This window comes from Danio rerio, chromosome 14 (genome assembly GCF_052040795.2).
Source record: "Danio rerio strain M-AB ecotype USA chromosome 14, GRCz13ab, whole genome shotgun sequence".
Taxonomy (NCBI): Eukaryota; Metazoa; Chordata; class Actinopteri; order Cypriniformes; family Danionidae; genus Danio; species Danio rerio.
Genome location: NC_141034.1, coordinates 49,042,568 through 49,058,777, shown reverse-complemented (window position 1 = coordinate 49,058,777; position 16,210 = coordinate 49,042,568).

Sequence of the window (16,210 nt, the reverse complement as noted above, 5' to 3'; positions counted from 1 at the left end):
ACATTATGGTGAAATGAGATCTGAAGCAAGTGTGTTTTCACTCTCTGAACACTAGACTGCAGCACAACACAAGACATTTTTCCCATGATTCTGTGACAGAGAGGTTTACCTGAACACAGGGGCGGACTGGGACAAAAAAAATCAGCCCTGGCACTGCAGCCACACCAACCCACATACCACATTGACACAGCCTCACCCACAGACATGCACATTTACTTCTTATATTGGTGTGCAGGTGGTGAAATAATATGAGCAGTGCCATATGTAATAGATATTTAAACATTTAATGTATGTGACTGGAACAAAAACAACCCATTTTTAACAAATTTGTACATACATTCATTTCATCCATTTATTTTCTTTTCAGCTTAGTCCCTTCATTAATCTGGGATCACCACAACAAAATGAACCACCAACTTATCCAGCATATGTTTTGGAAAACACCCACACACATATACAACAGATAATTTAGCCTACCCATTTCACCTATAGCACACGCCTTTGGACTTGTCGGGGGAAACCAGAGCACCAGGAAGAAACCCACGCAAACAGAGGGAGAACATGCAAACTCCTCACAGAAATGCCAACTGACCCAGCCGAGGCTCAAACCAGCGACCTTCTTGTTCTGAGGCTACAGCGCTACCCACTGCGCCCCCTTTCGAGAATATTTCAGGTAATTTTTTGCATTTCGCAGCGTCTAATTCTTTTTTTTTTTTTTTTTTTTTTTTTTTTGCTTTTTCTGAGCTTTTCTGCACCGCCGGTTCATTTTTTACGGTCCATCTTTGACAATTAGCTTGTGTTTTTACCTACTGCTTGTTTGACATTCCTGTCAGATTTTGATTACGTCCGCGTAACCTCTGATAAGGTCGGATTGGGTCGGCCCATCTTGAAACCAGCTGACCGTTACTGATAGGGCCAAATGCTTTTCACAATTTTCACATATTGCAAGCAGTGGCGTAGTGCAAAATGCGGAGGCCTCCATGCAGGGATCACTGACTGAGGAGCAATCACAAACCTAAAGCGGCGAGAGCGTCAAAGTTGCCAGAAGTCATTCATTTTTATTGAGACCCGGCGGCGAGTCGCAGCGCGGCGCGTCTTCTCCTGTGTGGGCGTCGAGGAGAGTTGAAATCAAGTCAACTTTATGGTATGAGCTATGACGCGGTGCGGCCGCAATCAGAATGAAGTAGTCCACCGCTTGAGAGGAGTTCAGAGAACACAGACCTGTGAACTTTGGTTCCGACCACAGTTGTTCCCAAGAGTTTGATTATTGCGGTTGCTGGATTTTCAATTATTGAAAATCGCGACGACGTGGGGTCTCCTAATTACGTGCGGGCCCGTCCGCTACGCCACTGATTGCAAGAGATAAAAGCTGCCTGCATGTAAAAACAATACTTAAGCATTTAAAAATGACATACTTTAGAGCAGTAATCACAATATGGTGAAACCGTGTTTTTTTTCCAAGTTTATCATTAGCAGCATCCCAAACCGCATACTTATGCACTATTCTACGCCATTTTGTAGTATAAATAGTGTAAGTAGTATGTTCACACTGAAAACTCAAAAATTTTTAAGTGCACTTTAATTACCTGGATGATGCACATATTCAGCCGCTAAAATGAATTGTGTAATGCTGGACACTTCAAGCACTCAATGACAGCAGGTTTACTTACGTAGCGGAAGGAACGGAGCTATCGGGCGCAAATGTTGGATAACTTTGGCTGTTTCTCAATATGCGTTCTTCAGCGGTCTTGCGTCCTCGTGTTCTCGTGCAACGTCATCATCAGCTGCCTAAGTTCAGTTCCAAAACTCAAGACCGCAGGTACGGAGGACGCGTGAAACTTCCCGGATGTGATCTTGATATCGAGGACGCAACGATGCAGACTTGAGCACCGAACTCGCTCTGGAAGTCCTAGAAGTCATTGTGACTGGAGGTGGGAAGATCAGCATTTTATTAAGATTTATTTTTAAAGTTCAGAGATATAACTTATTTACCTCAGGAGTTTCCCTAAATGAAACGGTGAAAGTAAACATTAACATGAATATCTTAATAAAGGAATAAACACATTAAGGGTTGTTTGTTTGTTGAAATTCGTATTAAAATTTGTTTTATTTATATTGTGCAGAGTATATTTATAATGTTTTTATGCAAAATATATCCTTTGAAGAGGGGGAAAACAATAAATCGTTGTATGAGTGCTGTAATGTTTAAATAATTTCCATTTAAAATGCGTGAAGGTCACGTGACCATCAGGAAGAACGCAGCATCTCATTTCTCAAAGGACGCGTTCTCTGCCCTCGCGGTCTTCTAAGTACTTTCTTTCGAGGACACCTGGCAAGACCGGTCTCCACAAGAATGCAAGTCCGTTTTCTGCGATCTTGGAATTGAGAAACAGCCTTTATTTATTTTGGATGGTGAATGCGGTTATACTCACGACAGGTATTATTTGATAATTCGGTCGTTTATTCAGTGGCGTAGCAGACGGGCCCGCAGGGCACGCACCGCGGGGGGGCCCCGCGTGATTAGGGGGCCCGCGTCGTCGCGATTTTCAATAATTGAAAATCCACCAGCGACCGCAATAATCAAACTCTTGGGAACAACTGTGGTCGGAACTAAAGTTCACAGGTCTGTGTTCTCTGAACACCTCTCAAGCGGTGGACTACTTCATTCTGATTGCTTGCCGCCAATGTTGCCGACTTAGCGACTTTGTCACTAGATTTAGCGACTTTTAAGACCCCTCTAGCGACAAATCTAGCGACTTTTTTGTGTGTTATTTTTAGACTGTCGTTTGTCCATACTGTACCGTCCCTACTCTTCTCAACGAGCTGCGTGTGATGCCGCCGGCCCCTCCCCCGCCTCACAGCACTGACAGGTGGCCCAGTCAGTCCTCGTACAGCAGCCTCTCCCACCTGCAGCCCGAGAGCAGATCCCCCTCTGCGTATCGACGACAAATGATTTAGCACAGGCAGTGTGAAGGTATTTCCCTTGTACAGTCTAACCGATCCACTTCTACTTTATTTTAACAATTTAATTGGACCGTTTATTCTTTTCTTGTTCACAATCACAGATATTTTAGTGACAGTTTCTGAACTTGTCTGAGTTTATTACATATGAGAGATTACTGCATATTCACTACACATCTATAATGAAATACTGTATTCAAACAGCAATAAATTTAGTTAAATAAACATGTTTATATAAAGTGTAGTGCAATTATAAATACCCCTTTATTAACCATAGGCTGTTAAACAAACAGAAACGGTAAAACGTGATGACGTAAGTGATATGCAAATTGACGTCTCCCCCCCCCCCCCCCCTTCATCAGGGGGCCCCGTCAGCGATCCCTGCAGGGGGGCCTCCGCATTTTGCGCTTATTTCACTGATTTGGCGACCGTCAAACGTCATTAGGGAAATGGTTTGAATTTCCGCTTAGTAAAAAAGAAAACATTAGTGTGCCATTTGGGACGACACTACATACATATACTATCCTGTTGAGTGTGTAAATGCATAAGTACATAGCGCATGAGTGCATAGTGTATAGTGTGCCATTTGGGATGCAGCTATACTGTCAGACTCTTGTACCGGCTCAAGCCTACTGAACGCACCTGGATTTCTCCTTTCCTAACGGAGAATCTGATTAAACGAGACCCGGTCGGCTCTGACAGATACCGAGTGCTGGTGTGGTGATGAGAAAATGAGCTCTTTATCACAGCCTGAGAAAGTGAGTCAGCACATTTACAACCGATGAGATTTGCTCATTTCTTAAGCCTCCACAGACTCACCAAACAAACTCAAGATTGTGCATTTAAACATTCGACGAGGGTACGTTTCGTTAAATGGAGATGTAAATCATTTTGAATTTAACTTGCCTATTTATCCAGCTAATACGCCATTAAAGAGGATATTGCTATTGCGATAATGGCAATTATTATGATAATGGCTTGTGCGTTTATGGCAGGCTTCTCCAACATGCGTTTATGGTTTCTCAGATTGCCGGCTCGCGCTTTGGTTAGTTACACATATGGGAATACTGCTTATTTCTGCTCTCATTTGTCCTCAACTTGAACTCTGTGATTTAAAAAAGTAGTGTATGAAAACTTGTGGTTGTCTTATGAACATGTCGGTCACATTTTGAATATTAAATTGAGATTCCCAGTATACCAGTTTATTGGACTATACCACTTCTGCCAACCAAAGAAAGGAAAAAGTTAACCTATTCATAAGAATGCAACCCAATTCGAATGATTAAATGGGCATTATCAGTGGTTATGAGCTGATAGATATGGGCCAGTAGGGGCCTTCTGAGCCTACTGGTAGGCTCAGAAAGCTGTTATCATCCATCCACAAGGTTAATCAGCTATACTAATAGAGAAGCCTCCAGATTCAGATCTGTTTTTACATTACTGTGACGGTTGAGTTTGCAATTGGGGTAGGGGTACTGTAGATGTAGGATTTGTGCTTTTCAATCACATAAAACACAGCTTTTTCATTTAAAAAATAATCATTTCTTAATAAAAAGTGTGCAGTCTCAGTGAATCAGCTATGTCGGTGGCGCTGATCAATCTACAATAATTTAGTGGCAGCATTTTATTTTTAAATTATTTATTTAGTTATCGAAATATTGTGAAAGTAGAAGTAGATTTAAATGAATAATATCAACAACTAAATCATATTGGGGTGGCCACAGTATGGCGGCACATCAATGCCAAAATGAATCGAGCGCAGCAGTGATGGTTAAGCGCGAGGAGAAGTGAACCGCGAGCAGATTACAGACCTACAAACGAGGTAACTACAGCTCGCAAGCGCACATGCGATATTGACGAGTGCACTTCTCTCTGCTTGCTCGCTCGCGCAAAACTTTTTGGATTTTTATCTGTCCTGGGGTGGGACTTGGTTTACTCTAAGGCTATTGGTTATTCACCATTTCTGGAAGTTAGCCGGGATTTGACGCAGGTTATGATGATCCACATTTGATCTGTATTGTATGGAAAGCTAGTTTCTACATTAAATAAAAAAGGAGATATATCTTATCATAATGTCATAAACCAGGCTTTATGCTGTTGGTTACTCACCATTTCCGCAAGTTGGCCGGGATTTGACGTAGGTTATGAGGATCCACATTTGATCTGTATTGTATGGAAAGCTAGTTTCCCCATTAAAGAGCCCATATTGTGGGTTTTTGAAAATTCCCCTCCATGTAGTTTGTAACACAGCTCTAAGTGAAGTGAAGTATCCAGCTAAGGCTTAAATCTGTAAGAGTTCAGTGTTTAAAACTGTTGATTCATCTATAAAAGAGTCGACTCATAGTGCTTCAAACGAGTCACCTTGATACCGATTCATTAGGTGTTTCGCCATGACGTACAAACGAAACCAAGTTATTCACGTGCACGCGCAAACCCGGGAGATTTCAAACCTAAGGCCCCGCCCTCTGACGCAGAAACCCAGACACACACAGACACACACACACACACACACACACACACACACACACACACACACACAAAAACACACACACAAACATGCCAGTCGATTGAAGTCACACTGCAGATGGATATATTAAGTCTCTACCCAAAGATGAAACCTCAGCATTATAGCCAAGCAGTTGGAAACTACTGGAAACTTCTGGAAACTACATGCTACAAAGAATACGTCATCAGCGTTTGTTAAAGGAAGGATCAGTAAAGAGTGACTTACTGATGGACGTCAGGATGGATTTTTCTTCCTCCATTTCTCAAGTGTAAGTACGTGCGATTAAAGTTGCCTCGTTGACTCTAGCTTGCAAATGTATTTAGTTGTGATTTGTTACTTGTAACCGCGTGTACTGTATCAGGTTAACTGGCTATATTCTCTTATCGCGTGCAAAGTCACGTTAAAAACGCGACGCGTGCTGCTTTGTTAACGGAGCTCCGTGGATGAGGAGTAGTGTGTGTGTCTGTGTGTGCGCGCGCTGTCGTCCGGAGGTGTGTGTGTGTTTGTGTGTTTGTGTATGTGTGTGTGTGTGTGTGTGTGTGCGCGCGTTGTCGTCCGGAGCAGGGTTAAGTGCGTGCGTGTGTTTGTGCAATATGTGTGTGTGTGTGTGTCTGTGAAAAGAGCAGAGTGAGAAGCTAGGAGATCTCCTCAACTGTTTTTGGAGTTTTTGCTCAATAAAATAGTTAGTCGTCTGTATTTTCAAGTCCATAGTCTGTATTTACATTGACCCACTGGCAGCTAAACTCCATGCCTACACTATCGAGCGTGTATGAACTGTGATTACTTTTATATTGCTGATTAGCTGTTGTGCATTTTACTCTCTGACTGAACGTAGTCGACCAATCGCAACAGGCTGTCATTGGTCCAATCAGCGCAGATTAGCTTCGTGCTAAGGAGGGGTTTGGGAACAAATGAATCACTGGACGATTCATACAGGAGTCGCTGGGATAATTAGGTAAAAATAAATGCAGATTAAAAGACCATGAAAGTGTTTTTTGACCTTGCATGCATATTAAACTGTTGTTGGAGACCCTTACAACCAAGATATGACCCTATTTCATGTATAATATGGGCTCTTTAAATAAAAATATAAAGGAGATATATCTTATCATAATGGCATAAACCAGGCTTAACGCTGTTGGTTACTCACCATTTCTGGAAGTTAGCCGGGAAGTTCCCCTGTAGCTTCCTCGTGTGTAGGTGGTCTGTAATCTGCTCGCGGTTCACTTCTTCCTGCGCGTAAACATCACTGCTGCGCTCGATTAATTTTGCCATTGATTTGCCACCATACTACAGAGGTGGCCAGAATTTACACAAGGGTGGCAGTGGCCCTGGCCACCCCTTGGGGGCGCCCCTGCTCACGTAGTCATGTGATGTGATTTCACAGGTTAGAGTTCACCAAGCTATAACTTTGCAATGCAGTGAATTGTGAAACGGGGGTGAGGCAGTGGCGCAGTAGGTAGTGCTGTCGCCTCACAGCAAGAAGGTCTCTGGGTTGCTGGTTCAAACCTCGGCTCAGTTATTGTTTTTGTGTAGAGTTTGCATGTTCTCCCTGCCTTCGCGTGGTTTTCCTTCGGGTGCTCCGGTTTCCCCCACAGTCCAAAGACATGCGGTACAAGTAAATTGGGTAGGCTAAATTGTCCGTAGTGTATGAGTGTGTGTGTGAATGTGTGTGTGGATGTTTTCCAGAGATGGGTTGCGGCTGGAAGGGCATCCGCTGAGTAAAAAAACTTGCTGGATAAGTTGGCGGTTCATTCCGCTGTGGTGACCCCGGATTAATAAAGGGACTAAGCCGACAAGAAAACGAATGAATTGTGAAACTTGTTGCAGGAGCTTGTGTTTCCAGTCTGACGCATTTGTTTGTGTATGAATGAAATTCTATGGAGCAAAAAGTGCAGTGTGACTACGGTTTTACAAGTACTGTACACACACACACACACACACACAAAAGTAAGGAGAGCTAATCATTTTGACTTCAGCTTAACTGTATATAAACTTAATTGATTAAATGTACAGAAATTGTACTATATCGTGACATATATCGATACCAGGATATGAGATGACTTCGGAATATAATATTTTTAGTCATATTGCTCAGCCCTACCCAAAATTAGCAGGCAGTTGTAAGAGGCTCAGTCTGACATCAGATCAGTGCTTACAGGCATCTGTGCTTGTCTAGCCGGAGCCAGCTGTCCTGTGTTATGATTGAGATCGCACCGGCACCTCATCTCTGCCAGACTAGTGGTGTTTGGCGCTCGCCATCAGCCATTATCCAAGACCCTGCAGCTCCTCCATGCACTGCTGCACAAACGCAGGGTAACTGCCATCTGCTGAAAATCCTGTCACAGTCAGAATCTTTTAACCAGTCATTGCATCGGCCAGGGAATAGATTGCTGCACGGTTAGAGCTGGATGCTTGTGGATGATGATTATGGTTAGGAATGAAAGGGCAAAGGAGGGTGGCTAATCCAGACGTATAATTACTCTACAGCACCTCTATACAACAGCTCCAACCTTTCATGCTGTAAGCTGCTGAACAATAAATTAAAAAATTAAAAATGACTTATGAGTAACTGATAAAAAGCAGTTTAGTATATAGGTGGAAGTCAAAACTTCAAGAAAACAATCATTCATTTGTGTTGTGTTTTATTTTCATTTGTTTTATTCCTTTATTCTTCATGTTTTATTTATTCATATGATCCTTAGTCATTCATCATCTCATCTCATTTTCTTGTCGGCTTAGTCCCTTTATTAATCCGGGGTCGCCACAGCGGAATGAACCGCCAACCTATCCAGCAAGTTTTTACGGAACGGATGCCCTTCCAGCTGCAACCCATCTCTGGGAAACCTTAGTCATTCATATTTTATCATTTTGTTGATCATTAGTTAATGATTTGATTATTATTGATTATTATTACGTGTCATGTTTTATATTTTATTATAACTATTTTCCTGTAATCATTGCTTTATTATTTCACATGTTGTTATAATCTTATGACTGTGTGGATTCAAGTGACACTTGTTTTCAAGAGTAAGAGATAAGAGAATGTCTCCATTTCAAAGTCTGTATTGTCTCTGGACAATGTTGTGAAGCAGTAATTTTCCATTGTTGCTTGTGGTATAATAACACTTGTTGGTTTTATCATGGTCAGACGAACTGTGAGCATTGAATCATACGCAACTAAAATTATTCAATAAACTCTGCTCTTCCTTTATCATCATTACTTCATCTCCTGCTTCTGCTCCTCTCTAGCTTTCTCAGTCAACTCCTATATTGATAGGAGATTGTTCATTCAGTTGAATACTAGTTAAGAGGTTTGGGTATTGGACGGCTCTGCTGGCTTGTGGTCTGGATACCCAAAGAAACGATTTTATGACAGGATTTTTCCACAGTATTTCCTATAATTTTTTTTCTTCTGGAGAAAGTCTTATTTGCTTTATTTCAGCTAGATTAAAAGCAGTTTTTAATAATAGTAATAATAAAAAAAAACCTTAAGGTCAATATTATTAGCCTCCTTAAGCAATATTTTATTTCGATTGCCTACAGAAGAAACCATCGCTATTCAATGACTTGCCTAATTATTCTAACTTGCCTAATAAACCTAGTTAATTCAATGACTTGCCTAATTATCCTAACTTTCCTAATTAACCTAGTTAATTCTTTAAATTGCACCTTAAGCTGAATATCTTAGAAATACTAGTAAAATATTCTGCAATGTGGTCATGACAAACATAAAAGAAATCAGTTATTAAAAATGCGTTATTAAAACTATTATGTTCAGTAATGTGTTACAAAAAACTTTTTCCTTTTAAAAGAAATTGGGGAAAAATATAGAGGGCGCTAATAATTCAGGAGGGCTAATAATTCTGAATTAAACTGTGATTCATATAAAATTCTGTACAATGGTGTATGGTTGAAGACTGATTATTTATTTATTTCTCACTAAGGGTGCATTTATTCAAAAATCACAGCAATACTTCTATAATTTAAATGAATTGTTTTAAAAACCAAATAATAAACTGTATTTAATAATTTGTATTACATAATAATCTTTATTTTAATAAATCTTAAACCCTATTGGTCCCCCACAATGGTCATCACATGTCAGGTCGTGTTTTTTTTTTTGGCTTCCATGCAGAGCATATAACCAAATTTAAAGTCTGTTGTCCATGAAATTAGACTTTTGCCATCCAATCAAACGGCAGTAATGTTGTATGCTGTTTTAATTTGATAAAAAAAGGCATTTTAGTGAAAGTGGCTCCACCTCCAACAAACATTTTTACATAAACAATAATTAAAAACATAGTTCAGCTAAAAAAAAATAAAAAAGAAAATTTACTCACTTTTTACTCACCCTCAAGTGGTTCCAAACATTTATGCACTTATTTCTTTTGCTGAATACACAAAAAAATATATATTGAAGAAAGCTAAAAACCTGTAACCATCAACTTCTATAGTAGGAACTAATATGGATGGTTACAGGTGTTATGTTAATCAGTGATCTAGCAGCTGCAGATTGCTAACGGACTACAAATCCGCCATTTATGGACTACAAGATCCAGTCATACACAACACACACACAACCGGTCTCTAATCCTGACTGATTACATTCTCACAGCCGGAGGATCATTATGAACTGATTACATGGACTTTAAATACACACACACACTTCATGACTGAGTCTCGTTAAACTCTATAGTGAACATTACATTTTCCTTGCCTTGCCTTCTGTGTTTTTTGAACCTTGCTTTGTTTTGTTTGTTTTACCCTGTCTGCTTCCTGCCTTTCGACCACCCGCCTGTTATATGACCACGACTCTTTAATTGCTTGTATACATCTGTTTGCTCCTGTGTTGACTGTTGCTTGCCTGACCATATCTGTTCAGTAAATCATGCGTTTGGATCCGCACTCCCTTTGTCCAGCGTCACTGTTGCAACAGGATTTCAGCTTTCTTCAAAATATCTTCTTTTGTTTTCAACAGAAGACAAAAAGTAAAACAGGTTTGGAACGAGTGAAGGGGGAGTAAAAAATAAAAAAGGATTTTCAGATTTGGGTGAACTATCCCTTAAACTTTAATTTTATATGGAACTTGAGGGTGGCATGGTGGCTCAGTGGTTAGCACGTTCGCCTCACAGCAAGAAGGTTGCTGGTTCGAGTCTCGGCTGTGCCAGTTGACATTTCTGTGTGGAATTTGCATGTTCTCCCTATGTTGGTGCAACCCCTCCTAGTTCGTATGTTTTTTAATAATGATCACGCGGAAGCAGTTTACCTGAACAAATTTACTTTATAGTGTTCTCCGAAAGAAAACAGGGCTCCACACAGACAATAAGTGTACCAGGTCTGGTCACCAAAAAAAATCACTCTCCACAGCTTTTGAACAACAAGTGAACTGACAAAATGGCTGGCTGACTCCACCCATTATACCCTCTTTCTCACCTGTAGGTGTCTATGTTTCCCCATGATGTATTACTCAGTTTAACAGTGAACATAGGATTTTGATTTAATTGGAACAGATATTTTTAACAAAAACAAGCATTTTGACACCATTCATACTTAATTTACAGTTTCATTTTTTCCCCCGTTACATTGGCATGGGTTTCCTAAGGGGTCCTCCGGTTTCCCCCCACAGTCCAAAGACATGCGCTTCAAGTGAATTGAATGAACTAAATTGGCCATAGTGTGCAAGAATGCAAGAGTGTATGGGTGTTTCCCAGTACTAGGTTGCATCTGGAAGAGCATCCGCTGTGTAAAACATATGCTGGAATATTTGACGGTTCATTCCACTGTGGCGACTTCTGATAAATCAGAGACTAAGCTGAAAGAAAAGGGATCGAATATGATATCAAACTTGATATACTGACACCAGGAAATATTCCTGTACTGATTTTAGTCCATCTAACCGAACAGATCGACAGATGTGCACTCATACAGTGTATACAAGAGATAAACATCACTTTACATTTACACACTAGTCCAAAATGCATTTAAGCGTCTACATATGCTCTGTCTATTTTCACGCTCCCAAGGACTGCTTTGAACAGATTCACTTGTATTCATAACACATTTGAAGCGGCTTGTCGGATACGATAACAGTTATCACACATTTCCAAAGGCTTCCCAAAAGGTGTGTGACACAAAAAGAGATACTTTCTGAACGATTGTGCGAGTGTATGGTAGAAAGCGCCTTGTGGAAGTTTCCTCTAGGGGAGGCATTTTCACCCTCAATAAGTCATAATTCAAACATTATGTGCGTTAGTGATGATAAGAGCATGTCAACAGAGGTCGAAAGAGCTCTTGGTCACGCATTCACCTGGCTCTGTATAAATTCCTGGACAGGAGGAAGATACGGATATGATATGAATGAACGAGGGCTTTAGAGATAGAGAGAAAGAGAGAGCCTGCAGCCTGCAGACATGTTTATGCAAAAACATCACAACATGGTGTGACTAGTTTGCGTTTTTCTCCTCTGTAGGTTAGGGAAAGGTTTTGCCGTGCCCTTTGGCTAACTGTCATATTCAAACGTTTCCCAAAAGATTTGAAAGGGGGGGAATCCTGCTTGCACTATGCTTTCTCTTGACAGCTGTCTCCAAGTTTTGCTATCATTGTGCTACAGGATATTCCACTTGACACTTAAAAGTGACGTGCTAACAGAAAAGACTGGCGAAGCAACAGCATTAGACCTGTCGGTTGAAGAAATATTCTAGGTTTGCTGGAAGTTTTGCTCAGTCTCTACATTTATGGTATACTTTTGTTTACGGGTTACAGTGAGGCACTTATAATGGAAGTTAATGGAGGCTAGCAGTAAATGTAAATATATATTCATTAGACTATGTGAAATCAGACTAAAACCATTAGCTACATTCAGTGGTGTGAAGTAACAAATTACAAATAATGCAATTTATTGCAAATTTCATTAAAATGTGTACTTTTACTTTCTCTTGAGTACATTTTTAGTGCTGTATCAGTACTTTTAGGGGAGCGCGGGGCTCAAAGTAACTCAGGGTTAAATGTAACTGTTTTAAGTTATTTGTTCAGGGTTAACCATGGCATGCTTCCGAGGTTTTCACCTCACAGTGTCGGCAAACGTCTTCCTTCCAATTATTGAAAAGGTTTGGCAAAATTTGGACGAGAAACACATTCATTCATTTATTTTCTTGTCGGCTTAGTCCCTTTATTAATCTGGGGTCGCCACAGCGGAATGAACCACCAACTTATCCAGCAAGTTTTTACGCAGCGGATGCCCTTCCAGCCGCAACCCATCTCTGGCCAAGCAAGAGCTGATTGTGTGGGCCAGATCTGGGCCAAAGAAATTTTGCTAAATGGGATGCCATAGAGCCAAGGTTCTCAACAGGTGGCCCAGGGGCCACATCCGGCCCGTTGTTCTTTCAAATGTGGCCCGCAGCTGCAATGTTGACAAAACAAATAGGTGTATGAAATGAAATGAATATTAATAAAATTTGTAATTAAACATGTATAATTTCACAACCTATCACAAGATTACCGTAACTGCATTTGAGGCCATTTGAGTACAGTGAACTCATTGTCATGTTCAAAAACCAGTGTGAAATGATTCACGCTTTATGACATGCTTGTTATCCTGCTGGAAGTAGCCATCACAAGATGGATACACTGTGGTCATGAAGGGATGGACATGGTCAGCAACAATTCTCAGGCAGGGTGTGGCGTTGATACAATGCTCAATTGGTACTAATGGGCCCAAAGTGTGCCAAGAAAATATTCCCCACACCATTACATTACCACCAACAGCCTGAACCATTGAGACAAGACAGAATGGATCCATGCTTTCATGTTGTTGACGCCAAATTCTGACCCTACCAGCCAAATGTCGCTGCAGAAATCAATATTTATCAGATCAGGCAACACTTTTCCAATCTTCTATTGTCCAATGTTGGTGAGCCAGTGCGAATTGTAGCCTCAGGCCCCGTTTACACTAGTGCGTATTAGTTTTAAAACGGCGTTTTAGAATGAAAACGATCCGCATCCACACTCGCGTTTTACCCAGCGTTTCTGAACTGCTCTCCGTCCACACCAAAACGCTGAAAACGCACATCACGTGACCACACACACACACTTTGGCAATCGCTGGAGCCCATCTACCCAGATGAGAGCTCTGCTAGTCGGACTTCTCATCAAGCATCTCCCGCTGGATCTAATCTAACTATATTTATTAAACGTGATATTTCATTCATCTTGTTGTCTTTATCTAACGACATATTCCCTGACTTTGGTCACTGGAATCTATTACTTGTTCTCAGGTAACGTGTTTTTGCAAAGATAAGTTAATGATTAATGTAAGCACGTAGCCTACATTCTGTATATTGACTGATCGCTTGCCTTTATTTCCTATAATGTATAAACTTATTGTATGTTATACTTTTATAATGGCCATTATCGATTATTAAAACTGATATTCAGCAAAAGAGAGGGTGTGTTTCGTATTTTCACTGAAATTGAAAGGAGGCAGTTCGGCTCCGTTTTGTTATAAATATGCACACAGTGAAGATGACGCTCATGCAGCACGACGCCTCAACATTTCTGCTGTCTAAGTTGCTAATATTAAAATGAAAATAGGCAGTTCCTTAAATCATGTTTACATTTTATTGTTGAGAAAGTGAAACAACGTAGCCAAGGTGATGTGAATGAAGTTATAAAGTAACTGTTACACTGTTCCCTGTGAAGATTGACGCGTGGCCTCGGTATGTTTTCCATATCAAACTGAGAAGAAGAGATGCAGCCTTGATCAAACTTGCGAAGTCTGAACTTACACGGAGAAGATTCAGGACTGAACTGTGTGTTAGGCTACTTAATATTGAGGAAAAGCCCCAATCAGAGAGGCGAATGTCTGCAGCCCCGCCTCCGTTTTCAGATGTCTCCGTCTTTCCCCATCCACACTGAGACGGAGCAGCAGCGTTTTAGAATGAAAACGGCCTCTCCAGCGTTTTCGAAACGCTCCGTTTTCGGCGCACGAGAACTCCGGCGTAGTGTGGACGGATGGCGTAACCGTAGCAAAACTTATGCGTTTTCAAACTAAAACGCATTAGTGTAAACGGGGCCTCAGTTTCCTGTTCTTAGCTTACAGGAGTAACACCCCGTGTGGTCTTCTGATGCTGTAGCCCATTTTGCCTCAAGGTTGGACGTGTTGTGTGTTCAGAGATGCTCTTCTGCATACCTTGGTTGTAACGAGTGCTTATTTAAGTTACTGGTGCCTTTCTGTCAGCTGTAAACCTTCTCTGTAAACCCTTGAGATGGTTGTGTGTGAAAATCCCAGTAGATCAGCGGTTTCTGAAATACTCAGAGTAGCCTATCTGGCAAAAACAACCATGCCACAGTCAAAGTAATTTAAATGACCTTTCTTCCTCATACTGATGCTCGGTTTGAACTGCAGCAGATCGTCTTGACCATGTCAACATGCCTAAATGCATTAAGTTTGCTGCCATGTGATTGGCTGATTAGAAATTTGCATTAACGAGCAGTTAGACAGGTGTACCTAATTAAGAGGCCGATGAGTGTAAGAGCATAATAAAGTGATAAGCTTAACATTTGTTCCATTCACCTCCATTTGTAAATGCCTCGTTTTTTTGCCATTTTATTTCAGTAAAAGCTGTATAAGTCAGATTTACTCTTTTGTATCAAGCCTAGTTGACCATATAGCACATAAATGTGGTCAATCAGTTTGAACCTGGGAATATTGCAATCAAAGATCCATCACTGACCAAGTCGAGCATGTATACAAGTAATTTGGCAGAGAAGTGACACAACACATTAAGCCATCTGTCTCTCGATTATGTCCATTTCTCGCTGATTGTCCAAATGTGGCTCGCTCAATTTGTGGAAGATTAGCAAAACTGCAGTAATCTTTCCGATAAACTCTCTCTTTTCCCCCTTCTCGCCATCATCTCTCCTTTTGTCATTAATTATGCCAGAGCTCTTGTGAGTGGTAACAGCCAGCGGAGATATAATAAAGAACTGTTATCACTTTTTCATTACGCTCCAAATCAGGCCTCCCGGTCAGCGGCTGCGGGATAACAGATTGGGCCGTGTAATATTAGGCCATGGCTGTGGACAGATAGTGGCCTGGGGTTGGATCTGATACACTATAGGTTATCAGAGTGATCAGGTTAAAGCTGTGAGATTGGTCACTCATTGGCAGGGATGCTGGTTCACTGAGGGTATCGCATCCACAGCAATTATAGTCAAAAGGTTTCGCTTTATCAGGGTGAATTGTGTGCATGGGTGATATCTTTTATTCATTCAAATGATTCTGTTCGACTACCATTGTTTTGTAACACATGGATGGGTCAAGAGTGGCATAGTGGCTCAGTGGTTAGCACTGTCGCCTCACAGCACTGGTTTGAGTCGCATCTTGGCCAGTTGGCATTTCTGTGTGGAGTTTGCATGTTCTCCCTGTGTTGGCATGGGTTTCCTCCGGGCGCTCCAGTTTCCCCACAAAACTGGAATAGAAACCAATACCATTGACTTCCATAGTATTTGTTTAACTATGGAAGTCAATTGTTACTCGTTTCTAACATTCGTCAGTATACACTACCTGACTAAAGTCTTGTCATCGATCTCAGTTGTAAGAGCAACAAATAATAACTTGACTTCTAGTTGATAATTTGGAAAAGTGGCAGAAGGTCGATTTTTCTGATGAATCGTCTGTTGAACTGTATTCCAATCATCACAAATACTGCAGAAGACCTACTGGAACCCACATGGACCCAA